The 23055-nt window shown below is 40.4% G+C and overlaps 1 protein-coding gene across 1 annotated transcript in view; it reads right to left on the reverse strand.

Moving 5' to 3' along the window:
• The window catches only part of opcml (opioid binding protein/cell adhesion molecule-like), a gene marked incomplete at both ends in the record, with an annotated part of 202497 nt that overhangs the window by 179281 nt on the left and 161 nt on the right, over positions 1–23055 (reverse strand). The window lies entirely within an intron of this gene.

Here is a 23055-nt window from a genome sequence, read left to right on the forward strand (position 1 = left end):
TTCCAGACTTTTCCTTGTAAGGGTGCCCTCACACCAAAATACCTAGAGTCGAATCCGCCAATGCATTTCAATGAGAATGGAGCGGAGGATTTCTGCAAAAAAAAACGCTCCATTCTCATTGAAATGCATTGGCGAATTCTACTCTAGGTATTTTGGTGTGAGGGCGCCCTAACAGAGTATTATTATATTGCAGTATTGATACTTTTACTTAAGTAAAATAATCTAATACTTTTTACACCACTGATATGCTGTATAACTAAATGCCTTTTCAGGGCTAATCACAATTCATGTGAGCAGTATCAAAGGAAGCATAATGAATGGATGCAGCAGACATAATGGTTCTGAGATACAGATAATTTCATTTAATCCAATTTAATCCAAAATGGAGCACAGCAAGATAAATGGTTAGCAGGGGGAACAACAAGGGACTGACAGCGGTTATTGTGCCCACAATTATTACCTAATTATCTGGGTTATTCAAAAGTAATTTAAACCAGGAACTAGATTAAAGCTAGGCTACATTGTGCATTTTGATTCAACAGATCCATTCATGTCGTGTCCTCTGTACCCCAAAGATTTCTCCCCCCCCCCCCCCCCATTTAATTTGTGTTATTATTTCTTTCCCCATAACTGTAATGAATTTGAACTCTAATCAGTATGAACTCATGAATAGCATGAATAATAGGGTGGCTGAGGACACCATAGCATATCGTCGTTGTCAGGTGGAAACCTTGTATCTCCAAGTTTCAAATTTGTTTGTTCTTTCACAAAGTAAAGCCCTGCTTCATCATACAAGGCCGTCGCACAAAAGTAGTGAAAACAGCAGATCTACAAGCACACAACGCCTCGCACCGCGAGGCGTTGTGTGCTTGTAGATCGGCTGTTTTCACTAGTTTAAATCATTTTTAAAATGACAAATGCAAAACGAACGGTTTTGGACATACAAGGTTTTCACCCGACAACGACGATATGGTTTACACATTTTCTAAATATTCATCCATGACCGCACGTCATCCAGGAAAAGACCACCCCCATAGGATAGAAATGCACCACTTCAGCTTTAAACAATGGCTTCAGATTCAATTACATAAAACTTTGCTTCTATGAATTCTGGGCGCATCAAAGCTGCACCAGGAAAAATCCAAATGACAAATGTAATACAGTGTATTTTACAGAGCTAATGACAAGCACTGTGCTTTCAGTACTACATTCTGCAAAGCTAATCTGGATGCTTCAGTCATTATTGTGGAAAAACCTGAGCCAACACTTAATACACAAAATAAAGCAATGTCAACAACTCAACAATAACGCAACACGACAGTGAGGGCTGTCACGATTATGACATTTTACATGACGATTAATTGTCAGTCAAATAATTGCGATTAACGATTTAATTGTGTTTTTTGTCGTTGACAATTACATTTCTATTAGGCTTTTAGGCTTTGAAGTGCATGGTAGATATGACACATAACCTAAATATACAAAGAAATTACTGACATATTTGACAACTTTATACTTAAAAAAGAACATTGATAGTGGAAATAGCCGATCTACAAGCTCACAACGTGTCGCGATGCGACGCGTTGTGAGCTTGTAGATCTGCTATTTCCACTATTTTTTACTTTTATAAAATATATGAAAAGTGTTCAACATTATTATGACGATTATGAAAAATAATCATGATTATGTCAAATAATTGCGATTAGACGATTATGTAATAATTGTGACAGCCCTAACGACAGTTATCCATCTCAATACAGATAATAGCAGCTCAAAGGTGCATGAGAATAGCATGAAGAGGGCCACATGGTGTGAAACCGGTACCAGCAACAATGCTGATGCTCATTACATGTTACAGGTGGAGGAAAAGTACCCCAACGAGGCATAATAGCCTACATGTCACGCCTGAGGTTAATTACAGTCTGTAGTGTTAGGATTCCAGTTGGCTTCACAGAGACTGTGGCCTCGTAATGACACTTTTTCTTTTTCTTCTTTCAATTCTGACGCACGAGGCCATTAGCATTTTATATCGATCGGTGAGTCAGGAGCATTGAATGGATCTCTGCTCTGTTTCACACAGAAAGATTGTTTGCTTTGTCACAGACTGCCAGAGTTGTAAGGATGCCTTGCTGCATACCAAATATCCATTTTAAGATATACATTTGAAAAGAAATTGTGATTTATATTTAGATTTGCACATACCTGGAACTCATCATGTACATTTACAGTACAAATCTTAACTAATGGGAGAAGTGGAGACAACTATTTTTAACAGCACCTGGGGAGCAGTTAATAAGTGTCTTGTTCAGGGACACTTCGACACGAAGTCTGGAGGAGATCGAACTGGCAAACCTCCGACTGGCAAACATCCGATGCCCGGAGGAGCCGAGAATCGAACTGGCAAACTCACACGATTCCCAGGCGGCCTCTCTACCTCCTGATCCACATGATGCCTGGCTCTAGTTTAGCTTAGAGGAAAGCCCACACTCTCGATTTGCACTTCATTTAATTGTTGATGGTTATTATCATAGTCAATTGAAACAACATTAACCATTATTGTCATTTATTAATTTATTTTGCCTGTACTCTGTGTTCCGCCAATTCCCATGATGCATTTCGTGGGTTAAGCACCGGGCCTGGCTGGCACGGCCATAATTATATGGCTGACCTGATTCATATTTTCTGAAGTCAAGATCACTATTTTGCAGTGCTCAGTGGACAGAATTTAAGTGTACAGTATTATAACCCAGTGACATGATGGGAGTAATCTTTTCAGCTGTACCTTCCCAGTGTTGGGAGTGTTGTAAAAGACACAAACAATAAGACTGTTTTCCCTTTAAGGTCATCTGAAAAATGTATTACAAAATGAACAAAATAATCAGAAATACATTAATAAATACTCTTAACATACTTTTCTGTAAGAAAGCAATATATTTTTAGAAGTAAGGTTAACAATAAGCTCTCTTTTCAGGGGTAGAAAATATTGTAAGCTGATGGTCCATAGATTCATAACAAGGCATGTACTGTACACTGGAAATATATTCCGAAGTCTGAAACTCTGTTAATTGCTATTAACTTATAATTACACACACTGGCAGATAGAAGTGCACAGATAGAATGACAATTTGAAACAATCAAGATTTCTAAATTGGATTAACAGTGCGGGAAAATGGAGATCCATGTCATGAAAATCAATTCATTAAGTGTTTCAGCTACACAGTGTAAAAAATAAAAAAAATAAAAAGGTCAGAGAGTGTACAAATGTAACCAAATGAACCTTTCAGGGGCAATCACAGATCCCTTTTTAGAAATGTTTCTATATCCTTATTAACAAGAGCACTGCCTGAACAACTTGGAACACAGTTTCTCTTTCCAAGAGAAACCTCGTTGCAATAATGAATCATGGCAAAATTAAAAATGTGATGTATTTGAACTAGCCAGACCACTGTATTACCACTCAGCATCTATCAAAGACTTTTATTTTTTAACACAAAATGCCTTTGCTTAGAAGATTGCCACCTCCTTGCTGTGTTTCCAATGATCAGATCTTCTACAGTACTTGTAGCAACACATTGCCAAGCACTACAGTTGAGTAGGGAAGTTTGTTAGATAAACACTGTGTGCAAAAGCTAATCAAACTGTCCATTTGGATTAAATTAGATTGAATTAGCCCATCTCTTTTCTCTGTCTAACATAATCCTGTTAGTCTGTGTATTATTTAGCATAGTTGTTTGTCTACATGTAATTAGTCAACATCTAACGCAGGTTTATAATGCACTTTATGTGAAGACATTTTAATCATTTGTGATTTAGAGCTACATGTAGCTAAAAGTTGTCAAATCTATACTATAATTTTGCGAATGTCTGAGTGAGTGAGTGAGTGAGTGAGTGAGTGAGTGAGTGTCTGTCTGTCACAGCGTTTCTCCTCAGTGGCTGGAGCAATTGATCTGAAATCGCATCACCATAAGCATATGAACACACCTGACATAACTGTGAAGCCCGTTTGTCACTTTCACAAATCGTATGCTGTATATTAGCATTTTTATGGTGTATCTATATCTATTTAGCCTACAGTACCTTTTGTGACCACACATGTTAAGGGAGGGGCGCTGTTGTTCAGGCCATGCACAATCACACACAAACCCACACACACACACACACACACACACACACACACACACACACACACGGGGGGGGGGGGGGGGGGGGGAGTGTGTGTGTGTGTGTGTGCAGGCGGGCGGGCGGGGGAGGGGGGGGGGTTCTGGCCCTGTTACAGATGTTGTCCAAAAATCATGCAGATCGGTACACAGTATCTCTGTAGCCGTTAAATGGAACGGGTATTTCTTACATTGATGCTCCTACATATTAGCATGCAAGCACCAGTTAAAGTTACTTTCCATCCCTCATATAATGTGTGCACAGTGCACATCCCATAACCCACACACTGCACATCATTTCGGAGCTCATATCTTTGAACGGGTAAGGGCTAGTGACTGTAAATGTAATGATTGTGATGCATATTCTGCTAAATGACAGATATAGATACTGTATGTAGTTATGCTACAGATTACAAGAACGCTCGCCCCAGGTCAAATCTGGCATCCTCGGAACGGACGCCATCAGGTATTCCTAAATGTGACCTCAGTAAAAGTATGAAACCTTAACCTTATTCGTAAACTTAACCTCTGTAAAACTATGCCTAACCCTAAACCTATTCCTATTCAGTAAAATGAATACAAGATTACAAGAATCACTGGGGTGAGCGGGCCACAAAGAAAATGGGGGATATAATGTGTTTTGGGGCGAGTGTTCCGGTTACGATGCTACAGGTGTTCAGCACAGCATATTTTTCTTCATTATGTCAGTGACACGGATGTAAACTGCAACTGGTTGGTTAGGCATACAACCAATATGTGGTATTAGTTCCCTATTTAAGGAAATGTCCACCCCACCATTTCAGTACTTTTTAAATACAATAAAAAAAGCAGCATCACAGATCCTCCTCATCTGTGATTCTGCACTATCCTTGAGATGGCATTGGCCAGGGAACTGAATCAATGGAAGGCACTTTTCTCTGCCATATTTCCTCATTAGGGAGATGATGTGTTTTGTTAGAAGAGTGAGGGCTGCAATCTCTAAAAGAGACTAGAGGATTGGGAATGATTTGTGTGGTCACAGGAGACCAATACTTTGTGTTGACAGATGGTTGTAGACGTCTTGTTTCTGAAATGAGTTCAGACTTCAAGTAGAACAATAAAAGAAATTGTATAGTGCAAACCCTCAGTGTTCTTATGCCTGTGACAGTGAAATTGTATTATACATTTGGGTTGGGTTGTCTGTGTACGCACATCTGTATACATACGTAGGTACGTCCCTCCGTCTGTCCGTCCATGCCAACCATGTATATCGTGAATGTGATATTTCAGCAACACCTTGAGGGGATTTCATTTCATCTGTCAAAAATGTCCACTTGGACTCGCAGATAAACAGTTTAGAAGTAGGCGGTCAAAAGTCGAAGGCAAGGTTACTACCTCATGTCTGTCCCAACCTTGTGAAGGCGATATCTCAGGATCACCGTGAGGGAAGTACATGAAACGTCCACTTGGACTCAAGGATGAGCTGATTAGATGTTAATTTACATTCTTTCAATGTCATTCACGACACAGACTATGAGACTGGACAGACACGGATGTAAACGCAAACTGGTTGGTGCTGCAACGACAACTTATTGGGCTATTTCTAGTTTTAACTCAGTGAGTGTACAAATGAAACGGGTCCATTTGGCTATATTTGTTCACTCCCTGAGTTGTAAATGGATGAATTAACACAATCTCCCCACTCTGTAGGCTTGCAAAGAGTTAGTGCTGACACAGCAGAATGCAGAACTCTTCCAAGGGTACCTTGATTGCCTCTGCACAACATGTCCTACTTCTTCAGCAACTAAGAGTCAACTTTGTCGACTTAGTAAGAAGAATTTTGTTGGAGTTTGTCATAAGACAACTTCTCTTATTTGCTGAGAGGAAATAAGTATAATATCACTAGTGTGAAGGTTTATTCGAACAATAATTGTCAGGGCTGCTGGGTTTTGTAAAATGATGGTAGTTGTTACCCAACAGTACATTTATTTATTTTTATTTATTTATTTACTTGTTCAGCTTTACAGGTTTTACCTTTAACACACTTTTGAAACTGCAAGATGGAAGCTTTTAAAACATGTGAAAGCTATTTACTTTGCGTTTCGAATTCCTTTGAGCATCCCGGCAGTGCTTGAGAGACCTCCTTATTTGTATAAGCTCTTATAAATACAGCTTTGGCACCGACTTTCTCCAGTGTGTTATGTTCATTGTCAAATTGTCCATTAAAAGGTTAATGTTCTAACGCACATACTGAAAGTAAGAGGAATGGAAACGTGGCAAGAATATGGTACAAGAAACACAGAGGGAGACTGAATGCAGCCAAGCGTGAACGGCCTGGCAGAGAGTGGCTGAATGGACGGTGTTCCCACTGATGAGTATTAATGATATCAGAAAAGTGCACCCAAACATGTGTGAGGAGGGGAGGGCAAAGACAGACTGTAATGGATGTGGCTTGCTCACAGGGATGGTAGGATCTGCTTGGACTGCAGCACAGTGCATAGGTTTCTGGATATTAAAAATTAATGACTATCTCCGTGATTTACGACAACACAAAGATGCTGAAGCCTTACTTGTCTAAGATGGATGTCCAGGGAATGGTAGAGGAAGACTGATGTAGCCTCTGTGAGCCATCGTGCATGGCACACCTAAAACCTGACCTCCGGCTATGTAAACGACATTACTGCACCGTGTCGAGTATTGATATTCCTAAGTTACTGAAGAGTAGAGACGAAGGACTCTTTTCAAGGTGACAAGAACGGAACATCATATCACTTGAACTTGGCTGGTGAGTCTGTGTTACAACAGCGGACTCTGGCTAAAGAGAAAGGATGCCAGCTGGGGTCAGAAAAAAAAATAAAATCAATATGCAGTATGGCTGGGGGAGAAGTTGAATATTGACCACAGTAGTGTTAGAACACCATATTAATTCTGTTAAATAGTGTGAAAATGTCTTTATGTGGGTTTGCTTTTAGTGTTGATTGGTAGCAAAACCAAACTGCTAATTTATTTATTCAACTTTACCTACTGTAACTTGTATCTCCTTGATTGATTTGATTCTCTCCGGGTGTCCAGAGTGCAAGTGTGTTATTCCTACCGGAGCTGATGAGGGGTGGGGGGGGGGGGTGTCAGTAGACAAACGCTCTCGCCTAAACATTTAATATTACGTCCCCTATCGGGACATAACTCGAACGGCGCTGAGTCGGCTCAATCGACCTTCGCAACGCTCGGCCCGGCGACTCGCTTGCTTTGGCTCGCTCGGCGGGGCCTCAAGTGGCTCAAGGTCGCTTGAGACGGGGCGCCTTTTCTAAATTACCCGGCTCCATGGCAACAAAAGCAGGAATCTGTGGACTTGAGCCTAACTTGTTTTTCATTTGGAAATCTGTTAGTACTAACTTAGCCAGCTCTGCATTTGGTTTCTGTGTGTGTGTGTGTGTGTGTGTGTGTGTGTGTGTGTGTGTGTGCGTGCGTGCGTGCGTGCGTGCGTGCGTGCGTGCGTGCGTGCGTGCGTTGGCAGACGCCCTGAGACACAGAAATGTACTGTTCAGCTGTCAGTATCCTGAGAGTATTCAACGAGGCATCTGTGATAGCAGGTACATAGTCAATAACAACAGACACACATCCAGTCTCACTAAGCTCCTATTCTCCTCCTATAGCCTGTTGAAACACTGCCTCTGTTGACTCTGAGTGATTGTGCTTTATCAACTGCAATGTTAACCACCATGTCTGTATGGTGGAATGCATGTCCTCCCACCTCCAATGAGCAGAAATAAATCTCACCAGTGTGAACCGAGCGGTGCAGTCTGCGCAACTGCACTCTGGGTGGTTGCGCGCGCGTGTGTGCGCGTGCGTGCGTGCGTTCAACAGTGTCACTTGCGTCACCTCGTGACGTGAGTATGTTACAGACATAGATAGCAAGCTACAGACCCACTCCTATGCGATGCATGCACCGCTCAAAATGTGACTGGACAAAAGTTAAGATTAGTCAAACTAAAATGACTAATTTCCCCAATGTCCATGGCACATTATACAGTAATAGATATTTTTTTCTGCTTCTTTCATGCATCATCCTCAAATGTCCGACTCAGTATTGTGTAGCCACACCCTTTTCAATACATTGAAACATGCACAAGTATGGGTTTCAGCTTGACCTAAACAGACAAATATAGCATATATAAAGCAGGACTGTCTGATTTTGGAGATGTCTATCTGGGTGAGCCTCCGCCAACTAGTGATGAAAATAGCAACGGACGAGGGCTGGCTTCACTATGCGATGGTTGATGTTTTCCGAGCAGGCGAGCGGCAGAAAGTGCAATGTGCGAAACAATGTAATCCAAAACTGCAACGCACTGCTGATTTGCAAATAACACACACCCTACTACACCTCTCCACCTGCATCAGCCAAACATACACACACCACTGCCTCACTTTCTTTGTGTTGTCCAAATGAATTCCCACACCATTACACTATTAAACAGGCATACCTGTATTGGCATGCTTCAGCAAAGGTGCTGGCACCCATTTATTTTTCCTTTGTCTTAGTGAACAGCAGTATTTATTTAAACACAAGATGAACATTTCAAGTTGACCAGAAGTTACAGAAGTATGACATTCGCTGATCATCCAATATTATAATAATATATATAAAATAATATCCAATATTAAACGCTTGAAGTTACATTGGTAACAGTTGTTTTCAATGCCCATCATCAGGGGCGTCAATTGGGTATGGCAGGGGTATGCAGCTGACATACCCTGGGTCCAGGGGGGGAAATAAAAGTTAGCTCTGAATATGAATCCATGAATGTCTCTTTGTCTATCTGTGCGGGTTATTATGTTGGTAAATTACAGTAAAATAACTGCAAATGCAAAATTTAACAACATGGTCACTTTAACAAGGTATTATAATCATATTATAGGTATGTTTAATTATATATTATATGTACTTAAAATAAATATATCATGCCTGTTGCTAAGGTATGGCAACATGACTGGTGTCTTACACGCGCGCGAAGGCGCGCGTGTAAGACACCAGTCATGTTGCCATACATTAGCTTTTTCTGAACTGACGCCACTGCCCATCATACACCAAAACTTCCATCTAGGTTCAGGGAAACTGTCCAAAAGAAAAGTAACGACTGTCACTTCTGCCTCTTATTAAACGCGACTTTGACTTGCCATTTGAATGAACTTGACAGGTTTCAAGAGGATGTGTATGGACTTACACAGGCTGATACAGTTCCTCCAAACGATTGAAGGCTCAGATCCAACAATAACCCAACACTGGTGCTGTGATCAGAATAAAAAGGTCATGATTACTGGGCGTTTATAGGACACATGGCCACAAGCACAAAATTAGACGAAGGCTTCCTTCTTTTAAAGAGGTACAAATCTTGTGATTCTTGCAATATTCATATAAAATATACCCTGACAATGAAAGTGTTCATTTTGACAGCAAATTTTGATTTAGTTTTAGTCATATTTTAGTCTTCTAAAATGTTTTAGTGTTGGTCTAGTTTAATAACGAGTTTAAAGTCGACTAAATATCACAAGATTTTAGTTGACTAAATCTACAGACTACAGTTGATTTTGTCGACTAAAATGTATTTTGGCAGCCTGGCAGGCCTTGAAGGCGTCTTAATGCCAGATTTTACACTTGGTTGCATGCTGAAAATAGCCGATCTACAAGCTCACAATGCATCGCAGCATGATGCGTTGTGAGCTTGTAGATCTGCTATTTTCAGAGCGCCACCAAACATAAAATGACTTGTCTTTTAGTTCTACTACTGGATCTCTTCTCGATTAGTCCGTCCCTAATGTTTTAGTCAATATATTTAGTCTTAGTTTTAGTCATTGTAGCTTATCTTAGTCTTTATTTAGTTTTTATTCCGTTTTCGTTGGTGAAAAAGGTAGTCAACGTACTTAGTCATCAGAGTTTTAGACAACGAAATCAACACTGCCTGACAGTGGGGCAGGACCGATGCAAAGACGCAATCAAAATAATTACATTGATTAAAAAAAGATATAATTAGCATTCAACCTTCCAATGGCATGACAGCTGCTTGTTATTCAGATCGGAGTTCTGCCATCAGGAAATAACAGCTCACAGAACGCAGTGATTGACCAATCTGAATTGTTTATGCAACAAAGCAGTGTGATAAGCCGCGCTAATTATTCGTGACCTCTTGCTGAGGGACTAGAGTGAATAAGACCTGTTTGAACTGGATCACCCCACTACGTTTTGAGCTAAATCTGACAGAGGAGACGGACTGTGATAAAGCTCATTTAAAACTCAACCTCTAAATGAGCAGCGACACAAGAACTTTCTAAAAAATAAAGCAGCATGGTACAAAATATAATCAAGCAAAATGGAGCAAACACAAAATGTTTATTCCATGTTTCATGTTTGTTTGGATCGATCCAAATATATTTATTTAATAATCAGTTAGTTAATAGACATGCACTAGCCTGCTTACTGTCAGAAAATCAGCAGACTTGTACAGTATAAAATAGTCACTTTGGATACAACAAACAAGTCAGCTGACATCAATACTTTATTAAAGCTATACTCTAGAAGTTGATCAACTATTGGTCAGTAGCGGTATTGCTTTAGAGCCGTCTCACGTCCCTCTGCGACCAGGCGTTGGGGAGTTACAGGCAAGACTCCAACACCAGCGTAAACACTGTTGCTGAGGCAAGCTACTTCCTGAAGAAACGGCAAGACGCGCTGTGATTGGCCGATAGTGTATGATCCGCGCTGTGATTGGCCAACGTATACGGAAAGATGCAGATGACGTAATTTTGCCGCGAAATCCGGTCCCCAGCCAGGATCATAGAAAACATATTTACAGAAGGCTTTAGGGGCTGAAATTAACGGAGTGGGTGTTCTAAAACTTTAGCCATTTAATAGTTAGGACAATTTTAACACATCGGATGCCCACGTGGTGTCTACAAGTCAATTTCTTTGATGTCGCTGGAGGCCCACGACGCGTTTGACGCGTTGTACAGTAAACTATACTGTACTGTAGCTACTGCACTTGGCTACCGTGGTGATGAAACAAACTCCATTTCCCAACATGCAGCGCGCAATTACGTCACCCGGACGTGCTGTGTGTCTCGTTGACTTCCTGTTTAGCGGCTGCACAAAAATGCTGTTTTCTCCGGATTCTCTTCCTTTTTTCATTTTTTTCTCAAAACGGCAGCCTCTTCTACATGCCGTAACACAAACACTGTGGCTTAGAAATGATAAAAAACGGTCCTGACTGAAAGAAAAGATTTTCGCGAAATAAACAGGACATACTCGGATTACATTTACTCGGATTACTTTTCTCGCCAGTACTCTCGCCGGTAGGTAAAATGACGCGTTGCCATGGGCACCAGCAAATTAAGACATCAAAACCACGTGGGCCTCCGATGTGTTAAGATTAGTTCTATTGGAAAAGTTACAGAGTATAGCTTTAAGTTAATATTTAGTTATTTTGCGTTATTTAGTTACAGACATTGTAGAGCTAGCAGTGGTTCCCAAACTTTTTAGCCCAAAAAGAACCCAAAAGAGAAATTAGACGTTTGACCCAAACTAGTGAAAACAGCAGATCTACAAGCTCTCAATGCATCGCATTGGGGCCTATGTCGCACGTGCCTTTACCACTCAGCAATTGGTGCCCCATTGACATGTCACCAATACTAACCTGACAGCTGAAATTTAAACTGTTTTAAACTTTATGGTTCGACAGTATTTTTAGCCAGTTACATATTATTTCGTTGAACCGGGCATAAATGGGTAAAATAAAATCTTGTATAAATTGACAGCATCGTATTCTGAAAAATGCTACACTTATTTAGGCCCATACATATTTGTCAAATTTTACAGCTACAGTAGAGCCAGACAGGCTAGTTTATACGTTATTGATTTAAAACTATACAATGAATGTCCAGGTCCAGGTTTGTTTATTAGTACCCAAGAGCACATTTGTTGTGCAGATGGGAGATTCACAAGACATCACAGGAATACAGATTCAAAGATATCAAAACAAACTAGAAATACTGTTCCTACGAAACAGTGTGGGCTCGCATGTAACACCATGTATGGGCATAAAGATCTACCCTTTGGTTGCACCTCATCTTTTATACTGTCTTTTGTACTGTCCTGCCTTTGTACTGTCGAGGAGAATAGGTTACGTAATAGGTTATGTCATTTTTGTAGAGAACTTGACTGATAAATTACGTCATTTTTTAGGAGAACTTAATAATATATAAATAATGAAGATAACATAGTGTTCTCGCTTTCAGCGAGCCCACAATAATTATTAGTATGCAAAACAAGTGTATTATACTAGAAGTATATTATCAATAGTACTGTTAACTCATTAACTGCCAAAAACGTGAATCCCTTAAAAATCCCGTTGTCCCACCCTGCCACGCCCGTGAATCCCGTGAATAAAAAAAAAAAAAAAAAAATTTTTTTTTTTTTTTTTTTTTTTTTTTTAATTTTTTTGGACCCCAAAAACGTTAGTAGGCATGATAGCGATCGCGAAATTGCTTGTTTAACCCCCATACAACCCCCATACAACTCAGGTAGCAGACCTCCAAGCTCACAACAGTGTAAAACATAATGGCTGCTATCTCATGAATGCCTGAACGGATTTCCATTCGGATTTTTTTGTTTGAAAGCTGTGAGCAATGTGGACACACGTGGTGCATTATCTAGGCATGGGTGTGCATGATCCGTGCACTATGAATTACATGGAAGTCTATGGAGACGAATGGCAGTTAAAGAGTACGAAGGTATTGTTAAATGGCAGCATATGAGTTAAGAGTATTACTGTAAGAACATAACTCCAGAAAGGCAGTAAGCCAGAAAGGCATGTAGGCCTACAAGGTGCTCTCTCTCTCACACACACACACACACACACACACACACACACACACACACACACACACACACACACACACACACACACACACACACACACACACACACACACACACACACACACACACACACGCTGAATTTGATTATCTGACACATACTGTACAAGCTGATGTTGTTTATCTGATATTGTCTAACAGTGACATGTAAAGGAAAATGGGATGGTATTGCCAAATGGATGCTATTACAAATGCGTAGTATTTTCCTGAATTGTCCTTACTGGCTGTGGACAATGAGGAAGGAACAAGTCCTTAAATGCAAAAGAAAAGAAAGAAAAAAAAGAAAAAAAGGGGGGGAAAAAGTGAGAATGTGAGAACACAAAATGAGTGCCTTGTGATTAAATTGAAACAGACTGCACGTCTGAAATTAACATTCATGTATTCCAAATCATGAATCCTACGAATTTAGCATATTTCAAGTTGCTAATACAATATGCAAAGATGAGGAAGTATTTCTGCATCTTAAGTCTAAATATGAAATAGTTCATGTTTACTTCTTTCTCAGTCCATAATGATGATAAAAGCAGGCTAATTATAACCCTGCAAGCCATCTTTTTAGGGGAGTTATGGGTAGGATATTTCTCATTTCTCTATTCCCTCATAATTAATGGAAATGTCATCAGATATTGCAGAGAGGTTTTCTGGAGGGACAATTATCTGTCACCAATTACAGATTCTTATGTCCATTTATTATGGGTCCACAATGGTGACTGACCCCATGATAAGCAGAGTAAACTGCCTCCTCAGAAGGAGCCATTTAGGAGACTTAACACTTATGTTGCAATGATTTTTTCTCTTCAATGTCTCGCGTTGCCATGGTTACCATAGACTTCCATGTAATTGTGCAATTGTGTAAAAAGTGCACGCCCCTGCCTAGATGATGCACCACGTGTGTAGATGCTGTTCACAGCTTTCAAACAAAAAAATCCGCTTGGAAATCCGTTCAGGCATTCATGATTTATCAGCCATTATGTTTTCTTCAGATGTAAACAAACATGGCTGCCATGTTTGAAAGAATGAGTTGGTATGGGGGTTAAACATGCAATTTCGCGATCGCGATCATGCCTAATACATTTCTGGAGGTCCAAAAAAAAAATTTGAAAAAAAAAAAATTGAAAAAAGAAAAAACAATTTTTTTCAAAAAACGGCCCAAACTCGGGAAACTCGGGGTTGGCACAGCGGTAGTACCAATACAAACTCGGGAAACTCGGGGTTGGCACCATATGTGTTAAGAGTGGAGATTTCAAATTGTTTGATATAGTATGCAATTGTGGCTATGCTTGGAATGCTAAAGGTATGTCATTGTAAACAAAAGGTGACAAACCAATGCCCTTTACGCCTGGCATTATATGCTTTTAGTATCTAGAAGTGTTTTGAATGTGTTAAACCTGGCATTAAAGTGCATCTACACATTCCAAAGTATACACATTGAAACGGCACCTGGGAGGGGATATTTTTTTATGATGTCATTAAATCTGTGTATTTCGGTTGGGCCTTTTGACTCAGAGGCTTTCAGCTTTCAGGAAGAAACCAAAAATGAACAGGGAAGAAATATTTGCATATTATAACCACACCTGGGGGTCTATTAGAGTAATGTTAACTCCATATAGACACAAAACAGAAAAGTACAAAACTATGGCACCACCTCTTTAATATCTGCCTTAGCCAATAGCGATTCCCCTTTGGTTAAGTGCCTGATTTCCCACACAGTCTACCATGGTTCAAAATCTTCCGATCCAAGTGATCATTGGTTATTTCAGTTATTGTTGCGACCGAAGGTTGCAGTTTATTATGAGAAACGGCACATGTTGTGTCCGTCCGTGCGGTCTATGGGTTTGCCGCTCTGACATCACGCTCTGACATCACTGTGATGTCAGGGGAACCACACAAACAGAATCCCTTTTATGCCCATATTTGGAGATTATTAAGCCCATGTCTAACAGGACTTCATATGGGAATGCCCATATATGGAGGCCTCATCGGCCTCATACTACACTAACAGAATCCATATACTGTATGGCCAAGACAGATGGCCAAGACAGCCCATACTGTGTGGCTGGTTCTACAGACAGGGATCTCCATATATCATAAAATGGATTGTATGTATGATGTCAGATGTCATAGGACTTTGACATAACGAATAACTGAGTACGCATGTATGGGTCTCACAGCATATCTCCATATACAGTACATGGATCTCCATATATGGGTAACTGGTCCGATATACATCACTGGCCAAATGGCCAAGACATGCTAGACAAGTAAGTGACCTCGCCCTAAAGGGTGAGATCGCTTGTCGCCCTAAAGGGTGAGGTCGCTTGTCGCCCTTAGGCGTCTTACTGGTATTCAGATTGGAGACACTTTGCAAATACACTTCATTCTTAATCTGCCAAATGTGTCTCTGACCATCTTGGAAGAAGTTTGGTTAATTCAACATTTATTATGCGTCTTTGTGCTATCCACTTAAAACCCAATCTCTCAGGACACTAGGGGGGTTGTCAATGAATATTCCAAATGTGATTATAAAATCCAATTTTACAAAACAAAAAACGTTTGAATGAATATTGGATTGATTAAAAATAAAAAGCACAGCAATAAGCGTCTGACTGCCTGCCTTGCAGGTTCTGGTATGGACCTCTGCACTGAATGTACAGCATGACGGACAGGTGTTCATACAACGTCACTTTTATTGATTGACAATGAAATGAAGAATAGGTCAATATAAAACAAGCAAATAATTCAACAACAACTGTGCGTGTGGTAATGAAGGCAAAGAGTTCACCGCCAATTCAGCCGCAGAGAGTGATTTGCACTCAGAGCAATCTAAAAATCCCCACTTAGAAATACCTCAGATTTCGATCAGTACATGTCTTGATTATAATTTCCTGTGTCAAGAAACATTTTAGTTGAATACAGCACAGCTTGCTCAGAGCGTTGAATATGCATTTTACATTTCCATTTGCCAAAACTATTGCTCAGTAAAGTCCGAAAAAATACTATCAAATTGTTTATTTAGCGGGGGCGCGGTGGCGCAGTCGGTAGCGCCGTCCCCTCATAGCAAGAAGGTCCTGGGTTTTATTCTCCCCATCTACCAATCCACACAGATATCCTCAAACACCTATTACATATACTGGTAATAGGTGACGGGGCACCCTGGGGTGCCGTGACGGCAGTCCAGGGGTGCCGCGAGATAATTTGATAATATTTGGAATTTATTTTGGACACTTGAAAAAATATTTAGTATCATTTTAAACTTGAAGTACAAAGTTATTTTCAGCTGTCAGTTCTAACCAAATTGGCTCTTATCTCAACGTTTTCCTCGCAACATAATCACTAAAATATCACCACTGTCGGGCAGAAACTTCGTATCTCCAAGTTTCAAATGTGTACGTCTTTTGGTAAAGCAAAGCCCTGCTTCATCATACAAGACTGTCGCACAAAACTAGTGAAAACAGCAGATCTACAAGCACACAACGCCTCGCATTTTCACTAGTTTAGTACATGTTATAGATGATAAATACAAAACGAACGGTTTTGGACATACAAGGTTTCCACCAGACAATGACGATATGCTATAAATATAAGGTGCTGGGAGTGAAAATTATAATGTAGGGGTGCCTCGGATTAAAACAAATATTTATGGGGTGCCCTGAGAAAAAAAAGTTGGGGAACCCCTGACCTAGAAGACCAATTTGGAAGAACAAAACTGCTGACTTCTACCGTTCAATCAGCTTGGGAAAAGGAATGTGAGTCCAAGGAGGTCCCACACAAGAACGTGTTGTCAGACCCCTACCAACAGGTCCCTGGCACCAACCTCCCAAGGAGACAGTGGTCAAGCCCACGGTGTGAGCAAACAATGGAGAACATCAACCGAAGACTGAGAGGACTAGTCTGCTAGATCAGAAGGCAACTGCTTGGCTTAAGGACTTTGCCTTCGTGAAATAAATCGAATCCATTACAAATCATTCATTTGATCTCATCCGTGGTGCAGAGAGACAGAGAGCGGTCCGCAGTCTTAAACCACGCAAATCCATACTGTATCACAAACCCGAGTTAGCTCTGTACATTCTTCCCTCTACACCAAATATCTTTACTGAAAATAGCATATACACAAGCTGACAATGCATTACAATGCTTGATCTGAACTTATAGAATCGGACATTTCGGCAAAATGTTCCCCCACAGAACAGGGGGTGTTCAAGTGGTTCAATTAAAGGTTACATACTGGTTCCCTCTTGAGGACATAATACACAAAAATGTATATTATGTGTTTATTATGTGTATTTTCACTGTTGAGTTTTAAATATATTTAATTTCTAAGGGAAGAAATTGACCATATTCAAATAGCATGAATATGGAAGGATGACTTCAACCATTGTCAACCTATCTTTATAATTGGTTTCTGAAGTGTCCACAGCCCTACTATGAGACAGAGTAGAAAAAAGTGTAACATTTTGAAAATGGGTGACGTCACATCGTCCGCCAAGCTGGTCTCTTTAAGTGTCTTTTCTGTTTTCGCTGTGTACATTAAATATCTTCGCTGCGTTGGGAGATTATAGATCTGCTATTTTCTGTGATGGTTTTCCCCAGAATACGGATGCTGGGGTTTAAATGGTAAATGGAATAAAGCAGTTTAGTGCAGTCTTCAACTCTAAAAGAAACCGATTGAATCAGATTGACTACAGTAGGTCAGCCACAAAGAAATTCAGAGGAGAAAACTCTTTTTGCAAACTATCTCACAATTTTTCAAAGGAAATATCTAGATAAAAGTAACAGAAAACTTTTTTAAAAGTACCTTTACTGTAGGAAGTACAGTAGCATCCCAGAGAGAGTAGCAAGCCTATTTCCATTTCATTTTTTCACCCGACTGGGGAAAAAGAAATATGAACTAGGCTATCCCTCTATGAACAGACTGCTTGGTTAACTATCCTTATAATATACGTACTTATCACTCAAGCACTGGCAGACCATTATAAATATGAGATTATCCAGCAGAGGAAAAAACACCATAGCAATAGCATAATACCACAGTGTCATATTATGACGCACCTACTGGCTGGTGCAAACTAGGAATCGTGGGTCCCAATTCAACCCTTTGAGGCGGGTCTCAACTGATTATCTTCCCAAATGATCATCATTTAAAAGAATGTGTGCACAAAAACAACCCCTGTGATGTGACAATAAAGCTAATTCTGATTGGATATTCATGACTCAGTTGTTGACTCACAAAAGCATAAACAGCATGGCACTGCAGGAAAAAGCCTTCCACTGTCTCCCAAGTCAGATGGATGGAAGACATGAAAGATAAGCTTGTTAGATTGTGGCAACACTATGAACCAGTATTAAATGTTTAAACACGGCACACAACAAGAATGACAAGATGTGTAGGTCTGCACTGCCTGCCTCCCTGTTTGATTTGCACCAAATCTGCTATAAAAATGGGCTCTGACTGATTGCGAGAATAAACGTTAAATGTTAGATGCTCTCTGTTCTGTTTACAACAAATTGTCTTGTGTGCGTTTTAAAGACTGAAACACAAATCTGTTAAATCTGTCTTTATGTGAGGTTTCTGCCAAGTTGTCAACACTGGTTAGGATTTCAAAACGCGTCTAGCAGCAAAGACATGGCAACAGATTGCGTTTATATGTAAGTCCCAAACAGCAGTGAGCCAGCAAGCTAATTTGCTAACAATCCAAATCCATTAGCACATTGTGTTAACATTCCCTGTCTTCTAGGCACAGATAGCCCAAATCAGTCATTTTCAACCTTTTTAATTTTCGAGGACACCCTGCCTGATATGCATTAGGCCATGGACCCCCATTCAATTACATTTTGTATCTCTTTAAAATCCTCAGTGTTAATCTAACTTGTAGAGTGTACAAATGGATTTGATTCCATTTGTAAATTCTCGAAAATACAGACCCATAGGGGTCCATTTAGTTCCTAACTATCAATCATTTGAGTACCCTAACCCCCTGGAACCCCCTCCATGTCCCATGGGGGTCCTCAGACCTCACATTGAGAACCTACTTTACGAAATGCACGAAATATGCACTATAATATCACATTAATGCAAGTGTTTAAACGCAAAATACTCTTTTCTTTTGTTGTATGAATCATAACTTAACTCATTTTGTGCCCGCGATTTTCGGTCGCAATGATGTCCAGAGTGCCTCACGCAGGCTCCATCCGCTTGCACTCTCTTATTTTGAAAGCCAGAAGTGCCACAGCGTGATCACTTCCGGTCTGACGTCATCGGGTCGTGCGCCGGAACCGATCATTGTTTACGTGGTGCCATGCTGGATTGCAATGGAGCGTTTATACATGTGTTATATAAGCGAGCATCTGCCTCCATCTTCGCTTCTAAAGTGTTGTTTTGAGATAATGGACATTAAAGATGAGATCGGCCGTCCACCTCAATGTTATGGGATGACTATTGTGTGCTCGTGGAGCCGTGATGATGACAAATCAGCGCGGATTTTCGTCTCCGGACATCCGGCCATTCTACTCGGTAATGTACTCAACGTTACAGTAATTTATTACTTTTTGCGCGACATCACGCATTCGGCACTGTAAGTACTCTAGTACTTATTGCGTGACATCACGCAAACGGCACTAGATGAGTTAACATGGCTCTGATGTTTGCACCAATTTTGCCTTAGTATTAAACTGTTCTGTTTGTCAGCTTATGCCATATCTTGTTCTCAAAAACCCAGATAAGCCGTTATTCTGGTTTTAGAAAGCCTGGATACGTTGCTTGTCATATTCTGATATTATCTGGGATACTGACACAGTCAAACATGTTATCTCATTTGCCATTGCTTTCTGTGATCTGAGCTTTCCATTCATTCTGAACGCACAATTCCGTAGTACAGTAGGACTAGTTACAGGGTTTGATGAGTTGGCACAGCAACCAATTCCTTTTAGTATTGATGACAACGAGATTAGCTACTGTCAACCTCCCTATTTTGGGCAATGTCATTATAGGCGTAAACTTCCAGAAATGTTCTAAAATAATCAAAAATAGCTGATCTATAAGTTGTGAATTCAGCATACGATGTAGGGCTTAAGTGGTTAGACTGCTTCAGGAGGGCTTATTTCGTTTATTGGTCCAAAGGTGTCAGAAAATCACAAAGGTTTACACTTGGGTAAGAGCGGGTATATCATTCCTATTGACATACAGGGCGATATCAATTACCATCCAGATAAAAATGAATGGGACTGCAAATTGATTGATCCTTAAAATAAGTTGAATAGTGTCACATGCTGCCACAATTAAGCCTACATGTATTTAATTATTTTCTTTAAAAAGTATAGTAGCTAATTATTTTTCTCCCTTTTTTTTCTCCCAATGCCTGCACCCTCCTCGCACATTTCTGTGTTGCCACTGCTGTTGTACCCTGCTAGCTCACCTGCCAGTGAGAAGCCCCCACCAGGAGGACGTAAAGTGCCTTCGTCCTACTCCTCCCGTTCAGCACCCCCACTGACAGGTGCCGCCCCAGTCCGTATAGGAGTTGCTAGCGCAGCGAAAAAGACTGTCCTCCCTGCACCCGCTTCTCTCTTTCGAACACAGCCGATTGAATTCATAATTCATAGGTATAGGTATACTGCAGGTATAGGTATACTGTAGATATAGATGCCGGGCCAAGCCAGGTGCACAGGCCTTCCTGTTTTAACATCTTACTTTGTTCTCTAAATATATTGGCTAACAAAACCATGGTACAGATATTAAAGGAGTAGTTCACCCCCAAAATGTCATTTTTTTCCTATTGATTACTCATGCCATAGAGACTTGAGTTCAATGATATTTGTTTGTGTTTGTCGCATTCCTAAGACAAAAAAGATATTATAGTAAATTTACCCCCCGGATGGGGACCCAAATGCAATTGGGTCCCCATCCGGTATGAATGGTGGTACATTTTTTTGTAATCAAATTACTGTCTATAACAAAACACTAAAAATGTTATTGAACTCAAGTCTCCATGGCGTGAGTAATCAATAGAAAAAAATACATTTTGGGGGTGAACTACTCCTTTAACTGATGATCAAATCTATGTCTATTCAGAAGTAAGGTAAACACTCCTGGGGGGAGAAAAAGTGACATAAGGATCTCTCTCTCTCTCTCTCTCTCTCTGTGTATCAATCACTATTTAACAGCAGCTTCAACACCCACCAGAATCTGCTCCAATGAATGCAATGGTAGTCTAAAGGTAGAATAATGAAATGCAGAAAGAGAGAATATTAACATTGGACATATTCATTCAAGGTCAAACTTTTCACACCTCTTTTCATTTGTACTCTGAAACTGTGCCATGTATCCATTGTGCTGCCCAATTCAGGGGTCTGGTATCGATATATATATAAAAATACATCCTGTTCAATATAATTCCCTGTTAGCTGCTCATAATGTTGGTGGCATACTGCAATCCCAGTAGGTTATAGGTAAGGCCAATAGAGTTCAAAGATGTATGCCAATCTGTGCTAAAATTCAAAGCTTTCTTAGATTTTAGATAAATAAAGATTTATTCACACAATTATGGTATAAAATCCACAAAAAGAAAAATGCACTCTGTTGTTCTATAACAACAGTGTTACAAAAGATCAGTTTAATACACATTATGCACATTATTTTGAGTGCACTTATCATGTTTAATCTATAGACCAGGGACGTGCTGGCCATTGGGAAAAGCGGGACAACTCCCGAACGGCCGGTTCATTCCCGGCCGGTCCAGGCCGGCCATTAGGAAAAAATTAAAAATAAAACGTCGGCCTTCGTTCCATTTTGGGGGCTGGGCGGCCAACAAAGTAAATCGTCACTGTCGGGCAGGAACCTCGTATCTTCAAGTTTCAAATGTACAAATCTTTTCGCAAAGCAAAGCCCTGCTTCATCATATAAGGCCGTTGCACAAAAGTAGTGAAAACAGCAGATCTACAAGTGCTTGTAGATCGGCTGTTTTCACTACTTTAAATCATTTTTAAAATGATAAATACAAAACAAACGGTTTTGGACATACAAGGTTTCCACCCGACAACGACGAAATATAACTTCACTTGTCATGATCTGAAATGGCAAATCTTTGAGTAGCAGCAGCAGCGCTATGGAGAGAGATCTCTCTCTCTATAGCGCAATGAGGGCCTCTCCAACTCTTTTCACCGGGCTGAATCAGGGGCCCAGCATGTCCCTGCTAGGCTGCTATAGACATTTCTATTGTAAAGTAGGCCTACCCTACAAACAAGACTACTGAGACCAACATATAGCTTCACCTTGCCGCTTGAGCTCCTCCCAGTGAAGTAACAGCCCTATGGATTCATTATCTCCTGTAAAAGTTCCCAGGTGAGTGTTGGACCATTCCAGACAGATCATACCTTGCTGTACGCCTACATTGCAGTTACATTAGAGATATAGGCTATAGTATCTAAGATAATGTGCGTGGAGTTTCAATCAACTGTGTTGGGGGGGGGGGCTGACTCGCATCTTTCTGCTGAGCTCTTAATTCTTTGCAGCAGCAGCAGCAGCACATCGTAACTGATAAAAAAAAAGTAGCCTCCCTGATCTTCACAGTCATTGCGACTAAAATCAGATAAAAGTAAGACAGACAGACCTGAATATTCAGTTGGCTAATAATCGATAGGCCTATACCCAACCCCCACTCACAGACAGACTCACAGAGTAGGCTATCTCAGCTCTTGAGATGCCTCAATAAGACATTAGCCAGATCAATAACATTCAAGGGCAATGGCAAAAACAAAACAAAAAAAAACACGAGTTTTGCTATCACTCAGCGCAGTGAGCGCACTAACTTAATTTAGGACAGAAATTACAAAATGGTATCAGTTTGCATTGCAAGCAGGTTATAACTGTGCATTAAAATAAGTCCTGGACATGTGCGGGCTACTTGTACAGATCTGCATGTGTCAACACGCGTGTTGACACAAACAGGCAGATCTGCTCAAGCACACAAAACCAGATGATGGACAACAAACCGAAAAGACT

This window comes from Nannobrachium achirus, assembly GCF_963921795.1.
Source record: "Nannobrachium achirus genome assembly, chromosome: 19".
Classification (NCBI taxonomy): Eukaryota; Metazoa; Chordata; class Actinopteri; order Myctophiformes; family Myctophidae; genus Nannobrachium; species Nannobrachium achirus.